This window comes from Trichosurus vulpecula, chromosome 4 (genome assembly GCF_011100635.1).
Source record: "Trichosurus vulpecula isolate mTriVul1 chromosome 4, mTriVul1.pri, whole genome shotgun sequence".
Lineage (NCBI taxonomy): Eukaryota > Metazoa > Chordata > Mammalia > Diprotodontia > Phalangeridae > Trichosurus > Trichosurus vulpecula.
The window spans coordinates 315,674,982-315,697,256 of NC_050576.1; the positions used below are offsets into that span (position 1 = coordinate 315,674,982).

The following is a 22,275-nucleotide window of genomic DNA, read 5'->3' on the forward strand; positions in this document are numbered from 1 at the left end:
TAGCATTGTGCTTAGTAACTGTTTGTTAAATGAACACAACATCTTTTAAAGAAACTCATTGATTATAAAGGTTGCAGGCTTCTAATGCTGATGAGAAGGATCTGTTTTGAAAGGCTTATATTTTAATACATTGCCAGGGAAGAAAGAAACACACTTAAGCATCTAAGCAGAAAGCAGCCAAGAACAAGCTGACACTCCTTCTTTATCCAATGTATCCTTGGAATGAATTTCCAAACTAATATTGATTTCTCATTCATAGGATCTCCATTTCTTAAATGGATAAAATAAATATCTTCTTACATGTTTCTTGGCGTATAAGCAAGGCAATTCAGGTCAGTGCACAAATTTTCACAGGTTGGTTTCATAATTGTTTTCTTCAAGGATTTGAAAAATATTAAACATCTAATAATTGGACTTTAAAAGTTCTCCAAATTTTAATGTTGTAGCTGCCAAGTCTGTGTAATCCTGATTGTGACTCCCTCATATTTGAATTGTTTCTTTCTGGCCATTTAAAGTATTTTTTTTTCCTTGATCTGATCATTCTGAGATTTGACTGTAATGTTCCTTAGAGTTTTTATTTTGGTACCTCTTTCCTGAAGTGATTGGTGGATTCTTTCAATGCTTATTTTGACCTCTGGTTCGAGGATATCAGGGTAGTTTTCAACTTGCCAATTTCTTGAAAGATGCTTTTGATTATGGCTTTCAGGTAGTCCAACGATTCTGATATTGTCTCTCCTGTGTCTATTCTGGTCATTTTTTTCCCCATGACGTATTTTACATTTTCTTCCATTTGTTCATTCTTTTGAATTGTTTGGTTGATTCTTGATATCTCATAGAGTCATTAGCTTCCACTTGTCCAATTCTAACTTTTAAGGCATTGTTTTTCTCAATTAGCTTTTGTACTTTCTTTAGCCAATTGTACTATTTAAGGAGTTTTCTTCAGTGGATTTTTATATCTTCCTTTCCATTTGGCCAATTCTATTCTTAAAGCAATTTTCCAATCTGATGACTCTGTTGTTTTTTCATAATTCTCTTGCATCACTCTCATTTCTTTTCCTATTTTTTCTTCTACCTCTCTTATATGATTTTTAAGCTCCTTTTTTGAGCTCTTCCATGAGTTCTTTCTGGTCTTGAGATGACTTCCTATTTTTCTTTGGGGTTTTGCCCATAGGTGTTTTGACATTGTTGTTCTCTTCTGAGTTTATGTCTTGGTCTTTTCTGTCACCATAATAACATTCTGTAGTCAAATATGCCATTGTCTCAGGTTTTTTGTGCCAGTGGCTGCAGGCCCTGGCTATTCACCTGGTGTTTCACTGATATTGCCCTAGGACCTTGGGGGCATGGGGGGTCCCATGTCTAGTGCGATGCTGAGGGAATGGGATGGAGGGTGGCTGGTACTGCTGGAGGTGGAAGGAGTCTGGCAGTTTACCTGGTGCTGAGCTTGGGCACTAGTGATGGTGTTTGGCTTGTGCTGAAGCCTGGTGGGGTGTTTCTGTGTTTCTCTGAGGCTACTGAAGCAAGTGGAGATCTGGCAGCTGGAGGATGCCATTTGCTTGAGGCTACACTGAAGCGTGTGGTGATTCTCAGATCTGAAGTCTACTGGTTCCCCTGGCTATGCTAAGGCATGTGTGGGTTCCTGGTGTTGGTTTGCCTGTTCCACCACAAGATGTCTCAATTTTAGGTTATATATCTGGTCACCAAAAGCATTCAGTTTGCTGATTTGAGCAATAATTTGAGCAGTACTTCAAACCAAGCTCACAATTACACTTGATAATAAAGTTTGACACATTGACACCTTCATGAAATAAGTATAATATCCAAAATGGGAAAAGCCAACTTGTAAACCTTATTCTCCAAATACTCTACAAATATCTAAAAATGTCACTTTCTAAAGTTTTGGGCCAAGAATGACTATGCCTTCAAATGGTATCATATTCCTCTCACATTCCAAAGTATTATACAATAATAAAAATATAATCCACTTTATGAAACCTCTTAATACTATAATGAATCCATGACTTTTTAATCAAAGTGTATATATCCCCTTAATGGAAACATATCACACTTTCTCTGCAGCATCTTAATTCATGTGTCTCCTATCCATTTAGTCTTTCCATAAGTATTGCATAGCAGAGCCATACAATACACTAGAGACTTTCTTCAGATTAATTTTATATTCCAGAGATGGTAATGTAGCATGATCAATATATTTGTCATTATCTCTTGCATGATAGACCTTCCTCTTTTTCTTCTCATACTTGATATGTCCTCAATAATGACATATATGATTCCTTTGTCCCTAATAATCTGTAGCATATTTAAACACCCCTTATAGGTGCTTTAAATTATTATGTGTGCTTCTTTTCATTTTGAATCTTTTTAGATTGTGATGTCATGGCTGTCAGCCATTTGGAATGTTGTCGAATCTTAAAAACTTAAATTGTGATTCATTGCACACTAAACTCTTAAGATTTGTTCTTGTTGATCACAGAGAGCAAATTCAGGAACAATGGACGGAAGCTACAAAAAAGTGAAATTTAGGCTTGATGCAAGTATTCCCAAATAGTTCATATAGTATAGAAAAAATAATTGTACTTTAAATGTTGGTAGAATTCATATGTGAATCCATCTGGCACTACTGATTTTTTTCCTAGGGAGTAAAATGATAGCTTGTCAATTTTTTTCTAAGATGGAGTTACTTAAATATTCTACTTTTGCATTTCTTATTCTGGGCATATTTTTATGAATGTTCCTCTGTTTCACTGAGATTGTTAGATTTATTGGCATGCAATTGGGCAAAATAGTTCCTGATAATTGCATTAATTTCATCTTCATTTTGTGGTGAATTCACTTTTTTCATTTTTTTTAAACTAGCAATTTGTTTTTCTTCTTTCTTTTTTAATTAAAATTAACAAATGGTCTGTCTTGTATTTTTTTCATAAAATAGGCTTCTAGTTTCATTTATTAGTTTAATGGTTTTCTTCCTTTCAATTTTATTAATCTCTCCTTTGATTTTCAGAATTCCAAATTTTACAGTTAAGTGGTGATTTTTAATTTGACATTTTTCCAGTTTTTTAATTGAATGCCCAATTCATTGATCTGCTCTTTATGTGTTTTATTGACATAGAGACATAAATTTTCCCCTAAGTACTGCTTTTGTCTGCATCATAAAAATTTTTGCCTGTTGTCTCATTCTTGTCATTCTCTTTAGTGAAATTATTGATTGTCTCTATGACTTGTTTGTTGACATGCTCATTCTTTAGGATTTGATTATTTAACTTCCTACTAATTTTTAGTTAATCTTTCCATGTTTCTTTATTGAATGTAATTTTTATTGCATTGTGATATGAAAAGGATGCATTTGATATTTCTGCTTTTCTGCATTTGCTTATGAGGTTTTTATGCCATAATATGTGGTCAGTTTTTGTGTAGGTGCAATGTACCACCAAGAAAAAGGTTTATGCCTTCCTATTCTCATTCAATTTTCTTCAGAAGTCTATCAAAACTAACTTTTTAAAAATTCTATTCACCTCCTTAACTTCTTTCTTATTTATATTTGGCTGGATTTATCTAGTTCTTAAAGGGAAAATTGAGATCCCCCACTAGTATAGTTTTACTCTCCATTTCCTCTTTTAGCTCACTCAACTTCTTTAAAAATTTGAATGCTATAAAATTTGGTGCATGCATGTTTAGTGCTGACATTACTTTATTGTTTATGGTACCTTTTAGTAAGATATAGTTTCCTTCCCTATCTCTTTAATTAGATCCATTTTTTTTGCTTTTGCTTTATTTGAGATCATGATTGCTACTTCTGCTTTTTTTTTTACTTCAGCTGAAACATCATAAATTCTGCTCCAGCCTTTTACCCTTACTCTCTGAGTGCTTGTTTCAAATGTGTTTCTTATAGACAATATATTGTTGGATTCTGGTTTTTCATCCATTCTGCTATTGGCTTCTGTTTGTTGGGTCAGTTCATCTCATTCACATTTACAGTTATGATAAATAACTATATTTCCCTCCATCCCATTTTCCCCATTTCTTCTTGATCTTTGTCTTCATCTTTGTTGTCTTTTTCTTCATCTTTGTTCTCTTCTTCCTTCTTCTTCTTCTTCTTCTTCTTCTTCTTCTTCTTCTTCTTCTTCTTCTTCTTCTTCTTCTTCTTCTTCTTCTTCTTTTCTGTCTCTCTCTCTCTCTCTCTCTCTCTCTCTCTCTCTCTCTCTCCCTCTCTCTCCCTCTCTCTCATTCTCTCTCATTGCTCATTTTCCAGCCTATTTTGGGACTTTTTAAGTTGGCTTTGCAATTTGGAACAATGCTCAAAGGGCAATAGAACTGTGCCCTTTGATCCAACAATATCAGTACTAGGTCTGTAACCCAAAGAGATCTTAAAAAAGGGAAAAGGACCCACATGTAAAAAAATATTCATAGCAGCTCTTTTTGTGGTGGCAAAAACATCAGAAATTGAGGGGAATCCCATCAATTGGGAAATGACCAAACAAGTTGTGGTATATGAATGGAATCGAACACTATTGATCCATAAGAAATGATGAGCAGGTGGATTTTAGGAAAAAAAAACCTGGAAAGACTTTCATGAACTGATGTTGAGTGAAGTTAGCAGAACCAGGAGAACAATTGTATACAGTAACAGCACAATTATGCAATGACAAGCGTTGATAGTTTGGCACGTCTCAGCAATGAAATAATGTAAGACAATTCCAAGGGACACATGATGGAAAATGATATCCACATCCAGAGAAAGAACTATGGATGAATGCACATTGAAGCATACTATTTTTTTATTTTTTTTCTTTCTCATGTTTTTTCCCTTCTGTTCTGATTCTTCTTTTATGACATGACTAATGTGGAAATATGTTTATATGATTGTACATGTATAGCCTATAGCAGATTGCCTGCCATCTTGGGGATTGGGGAAGAGAGGAAGGGAGAAAAAAATTTGGAACTCAAAATCTTGTAAAAGTGAATGTTGAAAACTCTCTTTGCATGTAATTGGAAAAAATAAATACTATTAAGTGGAAAAAAATAAAGTTGGGTTTGGCTCCTCAGGTGGAGGGAGCACTGCCTTACACTTTTTCCACTACGGTACAGGGCCTTTCTGCTTGCCTACTGGGGTGGGTACATGGGGCCTTGCCACTGACCTGCTGTGATCACAGCTGGGACTGTGAGGCCTCATGATCTGTGCCAGGCTGGAGCTTTTATAGCTGCTTTGCTGGGTCAGGACCTGCTGCTGGCTTGTCTAGTGCTGCCTGCACTGGACTGTACTCCCTTTTTATCCCAGTGAAACAGACCTTTCCTGCAGACATTCAAAGTTGTCTTGGTCTGTAAAATTATTTCACACTGTACTTTTTGTTGGTCCTACCACTCCAGAATCCATTTTGAGGCATTATTTTATAGTTGTTTGGAAGTAAATTGGGTAGAGTTCAGGTGAGTTCCTGTTTTACTCTGCCATCTTCAATAAACTTTCTATCAATTAAAACTGTTCAAAAGTAGAATGGGGTAGCTGAGGAAGAAGTGAGCTCTTTTTAATTTAGATCTTCAGGGAAAAGTTAAATGAACACTTGCTAAGCTTGTTGCAGAGAACATATATATTCAGGGTGAGTTCAACAGAATGACCACTGGGAAACCTTCTCACTCTAAAATTCTGTGAATCTATAAATAAACTGATAAAAGAAATATCTTTCTTCGGAAACATTGCATCATATTTTATAGTACTTATAGAGATAGGTTATATTTTCTAGGAAACTCTATGCCTCTTAAAAAGAGGTGCTTTAAAAACTTTGTAATATTAAAAGTAATTGAAAAGACCTCACCCCCAGGGCAGGTGAGCAGTGAGGCCCTGCCAGCAGAAATGAGGCCCCTCCCCTAATGAAAGCGAGCAGTGAGGCCCCACCCACGAGAGCAAGCCAGTAACAAGACTGAAAGAAAAGGAAAATGATAAATGTTGGAGGAGATGTGGAAAAACTGTGATGCTAATCCACTGTTAGTGGAGCTGTGAACTGATACAATCATTCTGGGGAGAAATTTGGAACCAAACATACACACACACACTCACACACATACACACAGATGTGTATGGTGTGTACATATATATACGTGTATATATATATATATGTATACATGTATATATATGTATGTGTATATGCATATATATATATGTGTGTGTGTGTGTGTGTATCAGCTCTTTCTGTGGTGGCTAAGGATTGGAAATTGAGGGGATCTTTTGAGGAATGACTAAACAAAACAGCTAAACAAAACAATATGATTGTAACGGAATATTATTGTTATATAAGAAATGATGAGCCAGGTGATTTAAAATTAAAAATAAAATCAATAAAAATATAAAAAATTTTAAAAAAAGACTTACATGAACTGATGCAGAGTGGAGTGGGAAGAATGAGAACTTTGTGCTCAGTAGCAGCGCTATTGTAAAGATGGTCAATTGTGAGACTTAGCTACTCTCATCAAGACAATGATCTAAGACAATCCCTAAAGGATTCATGGTGAAAAATGTTATTCATTGCCAGAAAAAGAACTGATGGTAGGGGCAGTTAGGTGGTGCCATGAGTAGAGCAGCTTCCTTGGAGTCAGGAGGACCTGAGTTCAAATCCGACCTCAGACACTTGACACTTACTAGCTATGTGACCTTGGGTAAATCACTTAACCCCAATTGCCCTGCCTTCCCTCCTCCAAAAAAAAAAAAAAAAAAAAAAAGAAAAAAGAAAAGAAAGAACTGATGGTGTCTAAATAGAGACCGGTGTATGCCATTTTCACTTCCTTCCCTTCCCTTCTCTCTCTCTCTCTCTCTCCCTCTCTCTCTCTCTCTCTCTCTCTCTCTTTCACTTTTTCTTGAGTTTTCTTCCACAAACTGATCACACTAGAAATATATTTTATGTGATTGTACACGTATAGCTTATATCAGATTGCTTACCATCTCAGGGAGTGGTCAAGGGAAGTAAGAAGGGATAGAATTTGGAACTTGAAACTTAAAAAAGAATGTAAAAAGGTTGTTTTTACATGTAATTGCAGAAAAATAAAATATTACTAAAGCATAAAAAAATTGATAAAAAAGTATGATGAACAAAGGCTCAAGCTTTACAGCCACTAATTTAGTTCTATTACCACCCTAATTTAAGTGCTTATTACCTCTCACTTGGTCAATTATAGTAGCTTACTAACAGCTCTCCCTTACCTTCATTGTCTTTTGCTTCCCATATATCCTATTAAGCTTATTAAGCTCTCATATTATCTTCCAAAATGTTCTATTTGATCAAATCACTATATTGCTCCATACCTCCAATGGCTCCCCATTGCTTAATAAATAAAACAAGCAATCTTGTATCTTGAATTCATGGCATTCCCTAAATTGACTTCAGCATATATTTCTACCTTATATTCATTAATAAAGTAAGTGTCATTTGTTTTTCATGAATATATATCACAATATTGGTCTTTCTATTTTATTGCAATACATTCATTTCCTTACTCTGTTTTCATGAATGAGTGAAAATATATGCATTTCAAGTTTGCGAAACTCCTTATATGTGCTATCTCATTTGGTTCTATTAGCTAGCATTAAAGATATAATAATCTATATTTTATCAATAAGGAAACTGAGGCTAGTTTAGTTAATTGAGCGTAAGGAATTTTCCCACGAGTTCACAAATAGAGTCAGAGACAGAATTCATTCTCATTTCTCTTCTAACCAAGTCCAGTATTCTTACCACTAAAACACCCTACCAGTACCATCACATTTTAGTACTGTATCTCTAGTCTCAGGTTCTTGAGTTTTCTAAGCTCTCAACTCTATCATCATAGAGAGTTGGATTTATATATGTAATTTAACAATAGGATAGGCAGGGTGTCACAGAATTTGATTTCGGTTTGTACCACTAGAATTAACCAATCCTACAGCCCTGGAAACAATGCAGTTTAGAAGATCGATATCTTTCAAAAGATGAAGGATTTTTCTACATTGTCAGAAGTCAGAAAGAAAGGTTGGACCTTATTGTTGTTAATTAGTTTTCAGAAGTCTTCGACCATCACCAGGTAATCTAGCTAAGAATAAAATGAGTTTTTGTGAGAACTCTTTTTCTGGGGGAAGAAGGAAAACATGGTCTAAATTTATTTCTATTTTTCTTGATATTCATGGAAAAAATACCAGTAGGGATGCTGGATGTGTTCAACTACCTCTTACTAAATCACTTTTTTCCAAGTGTGAATACATTTCATCCATTTTTGCAGAGGCAACTTTATTTAGCAAGCTGTTTACCTTTCTGCAAAGCTTCATTACCCATAAAAACAAAGAATGAAGTTGATTAATGTGCTCTAAGTGTGATGTTCAAATTGTAATTTTCATATACGTAAATGGATGCTTCTGCAGTATTTTGTTTGATAATTTACAGAGTTAGCACCGTCCAAACCACTAATCAGTTTCTTTTTATGATGACAGCTGCAGTAGATTCTCTTAGCATGCTAATTTTCATTAGTGCCTTCACTTACTGAAGACTGCATGCCTTACTCAGGAGTGATCTCATCACAGAAAACTGAAGTTCAGGAGGAAAAAAAATCCTGGCTTCAGGGGCTATTCATTTGCTTTTCTAAGGGAGTGCTCACGATGACTGAAAAAGGAAAGGCAAGCAAAAAAAGTAAGTGGGTATATTTCAAAGATAAAGAAGTAGTATGAAATATATATATGTATATATATATGTATATGTATATATATATGTGTATGTGTGTGTATATATATATGTATGTATATATGTGTGTGTGAGTGTGTGTGTGTGTGTGTGTGTGTGTGTGTGTGTGTGTGTAGGGAATTTACCTTTAGGTTTTTTGTTTGTTTCATTTGATTTGTTTTGGTATTTTTTCTCCTCTTAGGTTGCTACACAATCAAGTTTGCTGAGACTGTTGTAAGTACAGGAAGCTATTCACATCTTGCAAAAATCAAGGCATATTCATTTCTTCGGGTGGTCACATTAATAGAGATTAATAGCATGATGCTATGATTTTTAAAGTGTCCCATGTAATAGCAATAAAATAATAAAAAAGGCATGTAGCACTGTCTCCCGAAACACAAAGCACAAATGACAAGTGGATTAATGTCCTAACCTATGATGTATGAAGGATCAAGCTTAAATCAAGAGACCCAATATCATGCTATGTCATGTATTATAGAATTGCTTCCGTTTCTCATGGTGACACTCCCTCTGCCTGGATGGCAGCATTAGTTTCTGTTAATTTGGGATTTTCATGCTTGGCTGCCAGTATTAATGTTTTATGCCACTGGAAATGTTAAGGCACCAATCAAAAAAGCTAAATATATTAATGTTCTGCCTCTGTGCATAGGTATGAGGAGATAAGATGAATCATGTGGTAGGAAAGAAAGCTATCTTTTGTAAAAAAAGGAGAAAATATTTTTGTAAATTGCTGATGTGAAAAGACTTCTTGAAATATTCCCCTTTTTCAAGATTTCAAAATGCTTCATATCACCAACACTGAGATAATATTGTCTTAAAATTTCAACCTTGATCTTTAAAGTGATATGGAAACAGTGTCATGCCAAAAAACACAAGAATCAAAGATATTTGACAGCATTATTTGACACCCCCACATCCATCACCACCATCACATATGCATAAGTCTTGTTTTCAGTCTGTAAGGCAGTTGAAAGGTTCCCACTCTCCAGAGAAGAGACCAAAATATATTTTTATGGTAAAATGTTACATTTGTCAAAAATATTTCATATTCATCTACTTGTATATTTCCCTATCTCATGGAATGTTCTCAACAAGTAGTCTGTATGTAGTGATGCTGCTTTCTTTTACTCTATTTTGAAACCCTGATGGATATTTCGTTTCTTCAACAAGGGTATTCCACAGAAACATTGAACCCACTCCTTTTTTCACATGCTCTTGTCTATGTCTATCCATGAATCTTCCTTAAGCTATTTATCCAATGCATTAGAAGTCTTTTTCTAATTAAAAAAAAAAACTATAATTGTTTATGTATTGTCTTCTTCTATTATAATATAAGCTCTTTGAAGGTAGAGATGGTGGTTTATTCTTTGTGTCCCCAGTACTTAGGACAGTGCTAAATATTCATTAAATCCTTCTGTGTTCTCTATCTCACCATCTCTCTCTATCTGCCTGTGTTAGAGTTTAAGACAAAGTACATACTACACCACACTCTGTTAGTAGATCTTGTCAAGTAATACATTTAACTTCTTCAAAATGACTCCTACAGTATCATACGTTGGCTTGGTCACTGGCTGGATAATCCTGTGTAAGGGCAAGCAAAGTGGGACTTTTTACGTTTTTTTTTTTCTTTAGGAGTCCTTCTCAGCACCAAGGCAATCAAGTGCCTTTGATTGAGTCTTGCCTTTGTTTGTAGGAAGGCCCACACTCTTTTGCTAATTAGGTCACCACAGGTGTGAGGCTCTCTGACCCTGAAGAAGTGTATAAATACTCTGAGGTTAGCATTTTGTTTGGGGCTCAGTCATTGGAAGAGTGTTGGTGTGGAGACTCTGGGTAGCCATTAAGGAGCCTCTGCCCCCAACCCCTGCTTTGAAAAACCCAGATGTTGGTGTTTCTCTCTCTGGTAACTGTGTATGTATTGGGATAGTCAGAAAGATAGAAGCCTGTCTGTTGATTTGTGTTATTTTGCTCTGTTCATATAATTTTTGCTTGTAATTTCTGTTTGTGTTTTCTCTGAAGTTCAGAGTGCTAAATTTTCCCATGAACTAAGTGAATGATACATGTATGTTTAATTAAAGTGAGATTGTAACCCCTTAAAGTTGCTTTCCTTAGAAAAACAGATCAAAGAACCTGTGCTAGCAGCCCTCCTATGTGCTGTTGTTATTGGTCTTACACAGCCACAGTAGCTGCAAGTGACATTGTTGTGATATCTTTACACTTTTTTGGTGATAAGATTAACAGAAGAGAAAATAAAATACTTAATTAACCCCATTTCAGAACAGATCAATGAATTGCACGTAAATTTAAAATCACTAGAAAAAGAATAAATTAAAAAATCTTCAATTAAAAAAAAAATCAGCAATTCTAAAAATCAAAGCAGAGATTTAAAAAATTGAAAGTAAGATTAACAGAAGAGAAAATGAAATACCTAAATAACCCCATTTCAGAAAAAAGAAATTGAACTAATCATCAATGAACTCCCTGAGAAAAATCACCAGAGCCAGATGGATTTACAAGTGAATTCTACCAAACATTTAAAGAATTATTAATACCAATACTATATAAACTGTTTGGAAAAATAGGATAAGAAATAGTCCTACCAAATTCCTTTTATGACAAAATATGGTGCTGATATTTAAACCTGGAAGAGTCAAAACCAAGAAAGAAAATTATAGCCCAATTTTACTAATGAATATTGATGCAAAAATTTCAAATAAAATTTTAGCAAAGACATTATAACAATTTATCCCCAGGACAATTATGATCAAGTGGGATTTATGCAAGAAATGTAGGGTTGCTTCAATATTAAGAAAACTTTCAATATGATTGACCATATCAATAACAAAACTAACAAAAATCATGATTATCTCAATACATGCAGAAAAAAGTTTTGACAACATACAGTACCATTCCCATTAAAAACACTAGAGAACATAGGAAAAAAATGGAGTTTTCCTTAAAATAAGTAGTATCTATCTCAAGCCATCAACAAGCATTATATGTAATGGGAATGAGCTAGAAGCCTTCCCAAGAAGATCGGGTGTGAAATAAGCCTGCTCATTATCAACACTATTATTCAATATTGTACTAGAAATGTTAGTGTTAGCAATGTGAGAAGAAAAACAATTTGAATTAGAATAGGCATGAAAGGAACAAAACTATCACTCTTTGAAGATGATCTGATTTATACTTAGAGAATCCTAGAGATTGAACTAAAAAGATACTTAAGAAATTAACAATTTTAGCAAAGTTGTACAATATAAAATAAGCCCACATAAATCATCGGCGTTTCTATATATTACTAATAAAGCTCAACAGCAAAAGGTAGAAAGAGAAATTCTACTTAAAATGATTGTAGACAATATAAAGTATTTGGGAGTCTACTTGCCAAGACAAACCCAGGAACCATATGAGTATAATTACAAAATACTTTTGATACTAACAAAGTCAGATCCAAACAATTGGAAAGATATCAAGTGTTCAAGGGTAGGCCAAGCTAATATGATAAAAATGACAATTCTATCAAAATTAATTTACTTATTCAGTGCCATACCAATCAAACTACCAAAAAGTTATTTAATATAGTTTGAAGAAATAATAAAATTCATCTGGAAGAACAAAAGGTCAAAAATGTCGTGGGAATTAATGAAGAAAAAAATCAAAAGATGGTGGCTGAATTGTACCAGATCTACAACTATATTATAAAGCAGCAATTATAAAAATTATGCTGTACTGGCTAAGAAATCTGTGGAATCTGTGGATCTATGGAATAGGTTAGGTAAGCAAGACACAGGAGTCAATGACTATAGTAATCTACTGTTTGATAAACCCAAATATTCTAGCTTATGGAATAAAAATTCACTATTTGACAAACACTTCTGGGAAAACTAGAAAATAATATGGCAGAAACTAGGCATAGACTAACAGCTTGTATCATATAGCAAGATATGGTCAAAATGGGTACATAATTTAGACAGAGGGTGATATCATAGGCAAATTAGGAGAGTAAGGAAAAGTTTACCTATTGGATCTAAAGAGAAGCTCAGAATTTATGACCATATAAGAGATAGAGAGCATTACAAAATATGAGATGGATAATTTTGGTCAAATTAAATTAAAAAGATTTTGCATAACTAAAACCAACATAACCAAAATTAGAAGGAAAGCAGCAAGATGGGAAGCAATTTTTACAGCCATCTGACAAAGCCTTATTTCTCAAATATATAGAGAAATAAGTCAAATTTATAAGAGTACAAGACATTCACCAATTGATAAATCATCAAAGTATATGAATAGGTAGTGTGCAGGTGAAAAAATTAAAGCTATCTATAGCCATATGAAAAAATGTGCTAAATCACTATTGGTGAGAGAAATGCAAATTAAAACAACTCTGAGGTAGCATACCACAACTATCAGATTGGTTAACATGACAAAACAGGAAAATGATAAATGTTGGAGAAGATGTGGGAAAATTGGAACATTAATTCATTGTTGGTGGACTTATGAACTGATCCAACTAATCTGGAGAGCAATTTGGAACTATGCCCAAAGGTTATAGAACTGTGCAGTCCCTTTGATCCATCAATACCACTACTTTGACTGTATCCCAAAGAGATCATAAAAATGGGCAAAGGACCCACATGTACGAAAATATTTATAGCAAGTCTCTTTGTGGTGGCAAAAAATTGGAAATCAAGAGAATGATCATTAATTGGGGAATGGCTGGACAAGTTGTTATGTACCCTGTTATACTATATATGTTGGATATATGTTGTACTATAAGAAATGATGAGCAGGTGGATTTCAGGAAAACCCAGAAACATTTACTTGAACTGAAGCTGAGTGAAGTGAGCAGAACCAGGAGAACACTGTACATAGTACCAGTGAAGTTCAACTGTGATGGATTTAGCTCTTCTCAACAATACAATGATCCAAGAGAATTCTGAAAGATCCATGACAGAAAATGCTACCCATATCCAGAGAAGGAATTACGGAGTTTGAATGCAGATGGAAGCATACTATTTTCATTAAAAATTTTTTTGTGGCTTTTCCTTTTTGTTCTGTTTCTTCTCTCACAACGTGACTAATGTGCAAATATATTTACATGATTGCACACATATAACCTATATCAGATTGCTTGCCATGTCGGGAGGGACAAAAAATTTGGAACTCAAAATCTTATAAAAAATAAATGTTGAAAACAAAACTAATATAAAATTTTCAGCCTCAGTTTCCTCATCTGTAAAATATTAGTGTTGAGTTTGATGATCCCTAAAGACTTTTATAACTCTATGATTCTATAATGTTTTTAAAAGCCTGAAATCTTGTTCACATTTCTTCCCCCATTGATTTCTAAACAGCTCCCCAGAGTTCAGGTTTGATTAATTATTAATATTGACATTATTTTGCTATTTGTTCTTAATCATTGCCAACCAAATATACCTATGTGAGATTATTGAAAATTTTACGGTGATGGCATGATTCTCCATAAATTTTCTTAAAAGCATTGTAAGATGATGATAAATATAATTAATGCATATTTTATTGGTTTCATCCAAGGTAGAATTCCTGAGTTCAGTTTTTTAAAAAGTGATTCATTATAGCCAGAAATTTTTGTTTGTTTATTCCTTTTAGTTACAAAAGAGGAAGATATGCATGACAGATATGTAATGGGTACAGTGTAGGTTCTCCTATTAACTTTTAAGTCACACTTAGAAATAATGTCCTATTGGGCTTTTGTCAAAGTAAATGAGAAGTAAAAAGACCAAGGAGAGACATGAGGGAGAAAGAATCACAAGGCCATAAAGCTAAGGCAAGAAAAAAGAGTAAAAACCTGTGTAATCGCACTGAAACTGGACTTTAGGTAACAGAAAATAGATTAGGAGAGTATAGAGAATTGATAGTCATGAAGAAAATAAGCAAACAGAAGAACAGCAGGGAAATCCAACTGACAGGGAAGAAGCAGAAAAGATTGAAGATATTCCTGTAAAGGATAAAAATGAACTTCAGTAGGTCGACATAATTTATGAAAGATTCAACAGAGTTCACAAAATTACTTCAGTTATGACCATTTGTTCTTGTGGAACATGCTTGTGGTCTCCTTAAATTAGCTGCAGTAGGACACTCAAGAAGATATACTCATATACTAACAACATCGAAGAAAACAGAATGCAGCTACCCTGCAAGAAATCTCGTCATCTCATTTATTAGGATGATTTATTATTCACTGAGCAACAACTCAGTGCTTCATAGAATTGAAAAAAAATTCAACTTTTTTCCTCTGTTTTGATACCGTAAAATATAAACAAACATTAATGGATAAAAAGAAAACTGTTTGGAATTTGAGAGGATAGTTCCTATATTTTCCACAAAGATAATGTCAGACTTAAGCCTTTAAAGAGATAAATCATTTAAAACAAAGTGTAAGGAGGGGAAATAACAAAAGAGAGAATAAAAATGAAGAAAAAAGTCATCCATTCTCAGAATTGCTACCACAATGTTTTTGTTCTTAATTTCAGTTTTTAGTCCAATTCCACACAGTCACTGTTGCCAACATAGTCCCAAAAAAATCTACTTATTGTACCTTAGTCGGTCAAATAATGTCTATTAACCATCTACTGTGTACCAGGCATTACGCTAAGAGCCGAGGCTACAAAGAAGACTAAAAGACATTTCCTGGTCTCCAGGAGTTCACATTCTAATGGAGGGGGTGGAAAGCAAGACAACATGCAAACAACTAAGTACAAATAAGATTTATAAGGATAAATAGGAGATAAGCAATCAAGGGAAGGCACTAGAATTAAGGAGGATTAGAAAACATTTCCTGTGGAATGTGGGATTTGAGCTAGAACTTGAAGGAAGCCAGGGAAGCCAGGAGATGAAAATGAGAAGGGAAGTTAGAAAGGGGGTGGGGCCAAGATGGTGGCTTGAAAGCAGGAACTTCCATGAGCTCCCCTCCCAGGTCCCTCCAAAAACCTACAAAAATGGCTCTGAACAAATTCTACAGCTGCAGAACCCACAAAAGAGCAGAGGGAAGCAGGGCTCCAGCCCAGCACAGCCTAGATAGTCGCTGGGTGAGGTCTGTTGCGCCCAGCTGGGAGCTGAGCGGAGCAGAGCCCAGCGTGGGACCAACCAGACCAGGAGCCAGGCAGAACAGGCCATAATGCCCTGAATCACTGAGCTATGGCGCCTACCAGACTTCTCAACCCACAAACCCCAGAGACAACAGAGAAGGTTAGTGGGAAAAGCTGCTGGGACAGTGTGAAAGGAGTTCATGGTTTGGCCACTGCCCTGGGGGCAGCGGAGGTGATGCAGCTCTAAGGACAGAACTACAGCTGCAGTTGCTTCTGGCCCCAGGCCCACCTGGTGGGAGGAATTAAGTGGCAGATGAGAGCTGGAGTGCAGAGGCTGCTTAAGATCTGAGTCACGGTAGGAGTTGATGGTTCTTGGGGGAGGAGTAGTACTGATGTGGCAGAACTTGCTGTGTAGAAATAGTTCTGAAAACAACAGCGCAACCCCTCGAGCTTGGGACAACGTACTCTATACTCTACAAGCATTCATACCCCGATGAAAAACTCAAGGGTCAAGTAGTTGGCTGGAAACATGGCCAGGCAGTGAAAATGGACTCAGATTCAGACTCAGACTTTGGAATCTTTCCTCGGTGACAAAGAAGACCAAAACATACAGCTAGAAGAAGTCAACAAAGTCAAAGAGCTTACATTAAAAGCCTCCAAGAAAAACATGAACTGGTCTCAGACCATGGAAGAACTCAAAAAGGATTTGGAAAAGCAAGTTAGAGAAGTAGAGGAAAAATTGGGAAGATAAATGAGAAGGATGTGAGAAAACCGTGAAAAACAAGTCAATGACTTGCTAAAGGAGATCCAAAAAAATACTGAAGAAAATAACACCTTAAAAATAGACTAACTCAAATGGCAAAAGAGCTCCAAAAAGCCAATGAGGAGAAGAATGCCTTGAAAGGCAGAATTAGCCAAATGGAAAAGGAGGTTCAAAAGACCACTGAAGAAAATACTATCATAAAAATTAAACTGGAGCAAGTGGAAGCTAGTGACTTTATGAGAAATCAAGATATTATAAAATAGAACCGAAGGAATGAAAAAATGGAAGACTGTTAAATATCTCATTGGAAAAACCACTGACCTGGAAAACAGATCCAGGAGAGATAATTTTAAAATTATCAGACTGCCTGAAAGGGATGATTAAAAAAAGAGCCTAGATATCATCTTTTAAGAAATTATCAAGGAGAACTGCCTTGATATTCTAGAGCCAGAGGGTAAGATAGAAATTGAAAGAATCCACCGATCGCCTCTTGAAAAAGATCCCAAAAAGAAAACTCCTAGGAATATTGTTGCCAAATTCCAGAGCTCCCAGATCAAGGAGAAAATACTGCAAGCAGCCAGAAAGAAACAATTTGAATATTGTGGAAACACAATCAGAATAACACAAAGTCTAGCGGCTTCTACATTAAGGGATTGAAGGTCTTGGAAGATGATATTCCAGAGGTCAATGGAGCTAGGATTAAAACCAAGAATCACCTACCCAGCAAAACTGAGTATGATGCTCCAAGGCAAAACATGGATTTTCAATAAAATAGAGGACTTTCAAGCTTTCTCAGTGAAAAGACCAAAGATGAATAGAAAATTTGACTTTCAAACACAAGAATCAAGAGAAGCATGAAAAGATAATCAAGAAAGAGAAATCATAAGGGACGTACTAAAGTTGGACTGTTTTGTTTACAACCTCAGTATTAGGGTAGCTGAAGGGAATATATATATATATATATATATATATATATATATATATATATATATATATATATATTATGCATAGACAGAGGGCACAGGGTGAGTTGAAAATGAAAGGATGGTATCTAAAAAAAATTAAATTAAAGTTAAGGGATGAAAGAGGAATATACTGAGAGAGGGAGAAAGGGAGAGATAGAATGGGGTAAATTATCTCGCGTAAAAGTGGCAAGAAAAAGCAGTTCATTGGAAGGGAAGAGGAGGTGAGGGGGAATAAGTGAATCTTGCTCTCATCAGATTTGGCCTGAGGAAGGAGTAACATACATACTCAATTGGGTATCTTACCCCACAGGGAAGAAGGAGGAAGGAGATAAAAGAGGGGGGACGATAGACAGGAGGGCAGATAGGGGAGGAGGCAATCAAAAGCAAACACTTTTGAAAAGGGACAGGGTCAAGGGAGAAAACTGGATAAAGGGAGATAGGATAAGAAGGAACAAAATGTAGTTAGTCTTTCACAATAGGAGTATTGTGGAAGGGTTTTGCATAATGATACAAATGTGGCCTATGTTGAATTGCTTGCCTTCTTAGGGAGGGTGGGTAGGGAGGGAAGAGGAGAGAGAATTTGGAACTGAAAGTTTTAAAAGCAGATGTTCAAAAAAAAAGTTTTTGCATGCAACTAGGAAATAAGATATACAGGCAATGGGGCATAAAAATCTATCTTGCCCTTCAAGAAAGCAAGTGAAAAGGGGATGGGAGGGAGTGGGGTGACAGAAATGTTCAAGGTTGACTGGAGAATGGGGCAATCAGAATATATGCCACCTTGGAGTGAGGGGGAGGGTAGAAACGAGGAGAAAATTTGTAATTCAAACTCTTGTGAAAATTAATGCTGAAAACTAAAAATATTAAATAAATAAATAATGAAAAAAAAAGAAAATGAGAAGGGAGAGTGTTCTAGTGATGGCAGAGAGTCAGTGAAAATATTCTGAACCAAGAGATGCCAGGAGGCCCTTGTCACAGGGTTTTTTAAGTAGAGAAGCGACATGGTTTGTCATCTGTTTCATCATTTTGGCAGCTATATTGTGGATGTATTGGAGCAGGGAAAGACTTAAGGCAGGCAGACCCACCAGAAAACTATTGTGAGTAATCCACGCATGAGGAGAGGAGAAACAGATCTCAAAAGAAATACTAAAATTACCAGGTTCCCTAGCAGTACCAGGTCTTAAACTATACCACAAGAGTCACCACGATTATTTATTACAAGTTTAAAAAATAGAAAACAAAACAATCAGTGGACCTACCAGAGGAGGCATATCAGACCAAGAAGCAATTGATCATGCTATATTAGTAAATAAATCTAAAGGTTAACTATTGAGTTCTTCTTTCCTTTTTTCTTATTCTCATCTTCCTCATCCTTCTTCTTCTTCTTCTTCCTATTATTATTATTTTCACTACTACAATAATAATAATAATAATTTTCCAAGGTTGCCTTCTACTTAGTGTGATTTGGGGTCTTATTAAATTGTCCAGGGAAACTCCAGGCTAAAATATTTCATATCCTTTTCAAAAACTTATGATACAAAGCATAGCTACAAATCATCTAGTTCAGGTTTTTCAGGTAGTACTTCCACTGATACTCAGCATCAGAGCTTCTTATCAGGTGTTCTTGTCCATGTTTTCTTCATAGAGATTCCAGTGCTGATCTATCTGATGAACTTTAATTATGTCCTTTTGGTATCTTGGAACAGTGTTATGGTAATTAAGATGTGACCTTTTTACTGTTTTCTCTTTTGGAGCACTGAGGTAATCAAGTGCCTTTGATGAGTCTGGCTTTTGTTTCTTTGATTAAATCAGAAGTCTTTGATGACCTGCTTAAGAAACAAGAAAGCCTAGTTCACATAGGTTTGAGTCCCATGGTTGTGACACCCTTTGACCCTGAACAGGGTATATAAACTTAGAGGTTAGCATTTTGTTTGGGGCTCTCACTCACTGGAAGAGTGTCCTGTGATTTGACCAGGCCAGAGCAGCTGGTAGAGCTGGTAGAGCCTCCCAATGTTGAAAATCCCAGAAGTTGGTGCTTCTCTCATAACTATGTATTGCTTGGACAGACAGCTAGAAGTCTGTCTGCTGAGTGGTGTTGATTTGCTCTGTTTCTATAATGTATGCTTGTAATTTCTTTTTGTATTTGCTCTGAAGTTCAGGGAGCTGCTGGCAACATTGTTGTTACAAACTACTAATGCACCATGCTACCTACTCTTTCTCATCTCATTCAAGAGTTGGTGCAATGCATAAGCATTAAAACTTCCTGACTTCGAAGCCTGCCTTAGACATTAAATGGCTCTCTGACACTAGGGAAGTCACAATTCCTATCTGCCTCAGCCTACTCATCTCTAAGTCGAGGATAAAAATTAGACCTATATTCCATTGTCAAATGGAATAATGTGCATATGATTCTTTACAAACCTTAAAGCAATATATTAATTTTAGCTATTATTATCAGTACATGACTAGCATACCACGTCCATTATGAGATTTTCCTTTAATAATCTCTTATACTGTACTTAAAATGATGAATGATAACTGAAAAGATGGTGCAGCACAGTGGAAATATCCCTGGCTATATATTGAGAAGACATGAATTCAAATTCTGCCTGTTACTCAATATCTGTGTGATCTTATACTGACAGCTCTCAGTGATTGTCAGGCCTTCTTCACCATAGTACCCTTTGTTCTTGCATGCAGACAAATCCCAGAATTGCAGTAGGTGAAATATTGCCTAGAGGAGTAAAGAATCTACTAAATCTAAGGTGGCCACAGAAGAATGTGTGTGTGTGTGTGTGTGTGTGTGTGTGTGTGTGTGTTTTAATTCTAATGCAGACACCAGGGACCACATCAACAATGAAAAGCCTTTGTTACCCATGCCTTCAGGCAGGAGTGGGGGGGGGGCAGGCCTTGGAGGAAGAAAAAAACAACAAAAATTGCTTCCTTTTACTTTGGCAGGGTAATGTCAAGGACTCTTAATTCTGTCTGCCTCACAAGGCTGCTCAACCTAGGCAATGCACTCAGGCCTGGCTGTACAACCCTAGCAAACTGTTAGCCAACAAGCCTGAACTTGATTTCTAGTAAAATTCTAAAATGGATCATCAAAGAATTGGTTGGTAGAAGTCTAGAAAATGAAATAATCACAAGAACCAATATGTCTTCATCAAGAATGGGTCATACTAAGAATGACTCAGAATGAAGAATCTAAAGTTCTTCTTCCTCCTCCTCCTTCTTCTCCTCTCTCTCTCTCTCTCTCTCCCTCTCTCTCTCTCTCTCTTTCTCTCCCCTTCCCCCCCCCCCACCGCCATTGAATTTTAGCAAAGCCGAAAAGAAGGAAATATTTGAGATAAATGATAATATAATTAGGTGGACTTGAAAATGGTTAAATGGCTGGAGCCTAAGAATTATCATGAATAGTCTAAATCAGCTTGGACAAAGGTCTTTAGTGGAGTGCTCCAACAACCTTTTCTTGGACCTGTGTTATTTCAGTTTCATCAGTGAATCAGCTAAATGCACTGTGGTATATTTCTCAAAATTTTAGATAACCCAAGCTAATAAGGAGGGCTACTATATTAAATGACAGACTCAAAGGTTTTAATAGATTAAAACTTTTGATGAAATATAAAACAATGTTTAAAATGTAATAGGAATAGCCCTGGCAATGGCAATGCCTATGGGCTATGGCCTGGGTGGGGCAACAGGAGATGCCCAGTCCAACAGGGCTGGTTCCATGCTCAAGGCCAAGATCCTGTACCTGGGGCTTTGTGAGAGTGGCAAAATTGTACTGGTTAACTCATAGTCCTCCAGCATCACCTAGTACAACCCAACCCAAGGTTGAGGATCCTACAGTTTGAGAACCCCCAAATAACTAGCAATAGCAAAGGGACAGGGTGGGAGTTTGAGCTATGGGATTGTGGTGGAGATATCAAGTTTGAATCATGCTGGACTACCCTCTTGAAGGACTTTCATGGAGTGGTGATCATCTTCAATGCTATCCCCAGACACCTGGAGGAGATTGAAATGTGGCATTCTAGCAGTAGCAGCTGTTACAAGACAATCAGTGTTTCTTAATTGGCTAACACAAGCCAGAGTCTGGAGGGGACAAGGGCAACTTGTCTTTGGCCTTACTTCTGAACAAAGTAAAACTGGTACACTCCAATCTGGAGAAGGAATCTGAGAAGATCCAGAAGTAATTCATCAAGTACTTGAAAAGTATAGTCATTTTGGTACCTGAGAGCAGAAATAGGGAGGACATCATCAGATCATCAAACTTTACAACTATTTTATTCAGGCAAGATTTTTTTACAACTTTGAAGAACTTGTCTTCATCTTGGGCACATCTAAAATCACCCTCTTGCTCAGATAAAGTCTAAAATCTATTTGAGAGCACGGATTGTGTGTGTCTGTGTGTGTGTCTGTGTGTGTGTGTGTGTGTGTGTGTATGTGTGTGTGTGAGAGAGAGAGAGAGAGATCAAATGATATTTGCCAAGAGATAGTGCTTCCTGTTGGCCAGTGATTCTCTGGATATCAGTCGTCCTTTTGGTTTCAAGAACCCTGTTGGTAAATTTGCCTGGTTTCAATATTGTAAAAAAACAAAAACCAAACCAAACCCTATAAAATCAGGCTTTCTTTTGCTTGTTTAGCTTTGTTTCTTTTGAAAATGTTATTGCTATGGCCCAGTCATCAATCTGTCCCACAAGATAGTTGCTGCTGGTGTGTAATAATCAAATGTGTGCTCTTTTCAATAATAAGTGTAATGGAATGTTTAT

At 36.1% G+C, this 22,275-nt stretch overlaps 1 pseudogene; it reads left to right on the top strand.

Annotated features, from left to right (window-relative positions):
• The first annotated feature begins 21,236 nt into the window (after positions 1-21,236).
• LOC118847176 lies at positions 21,237-21,879 on the top strand (annotated as a pseudogene).
• Positions 21,880-22,275: the final 396 nt, after the last annotated feature.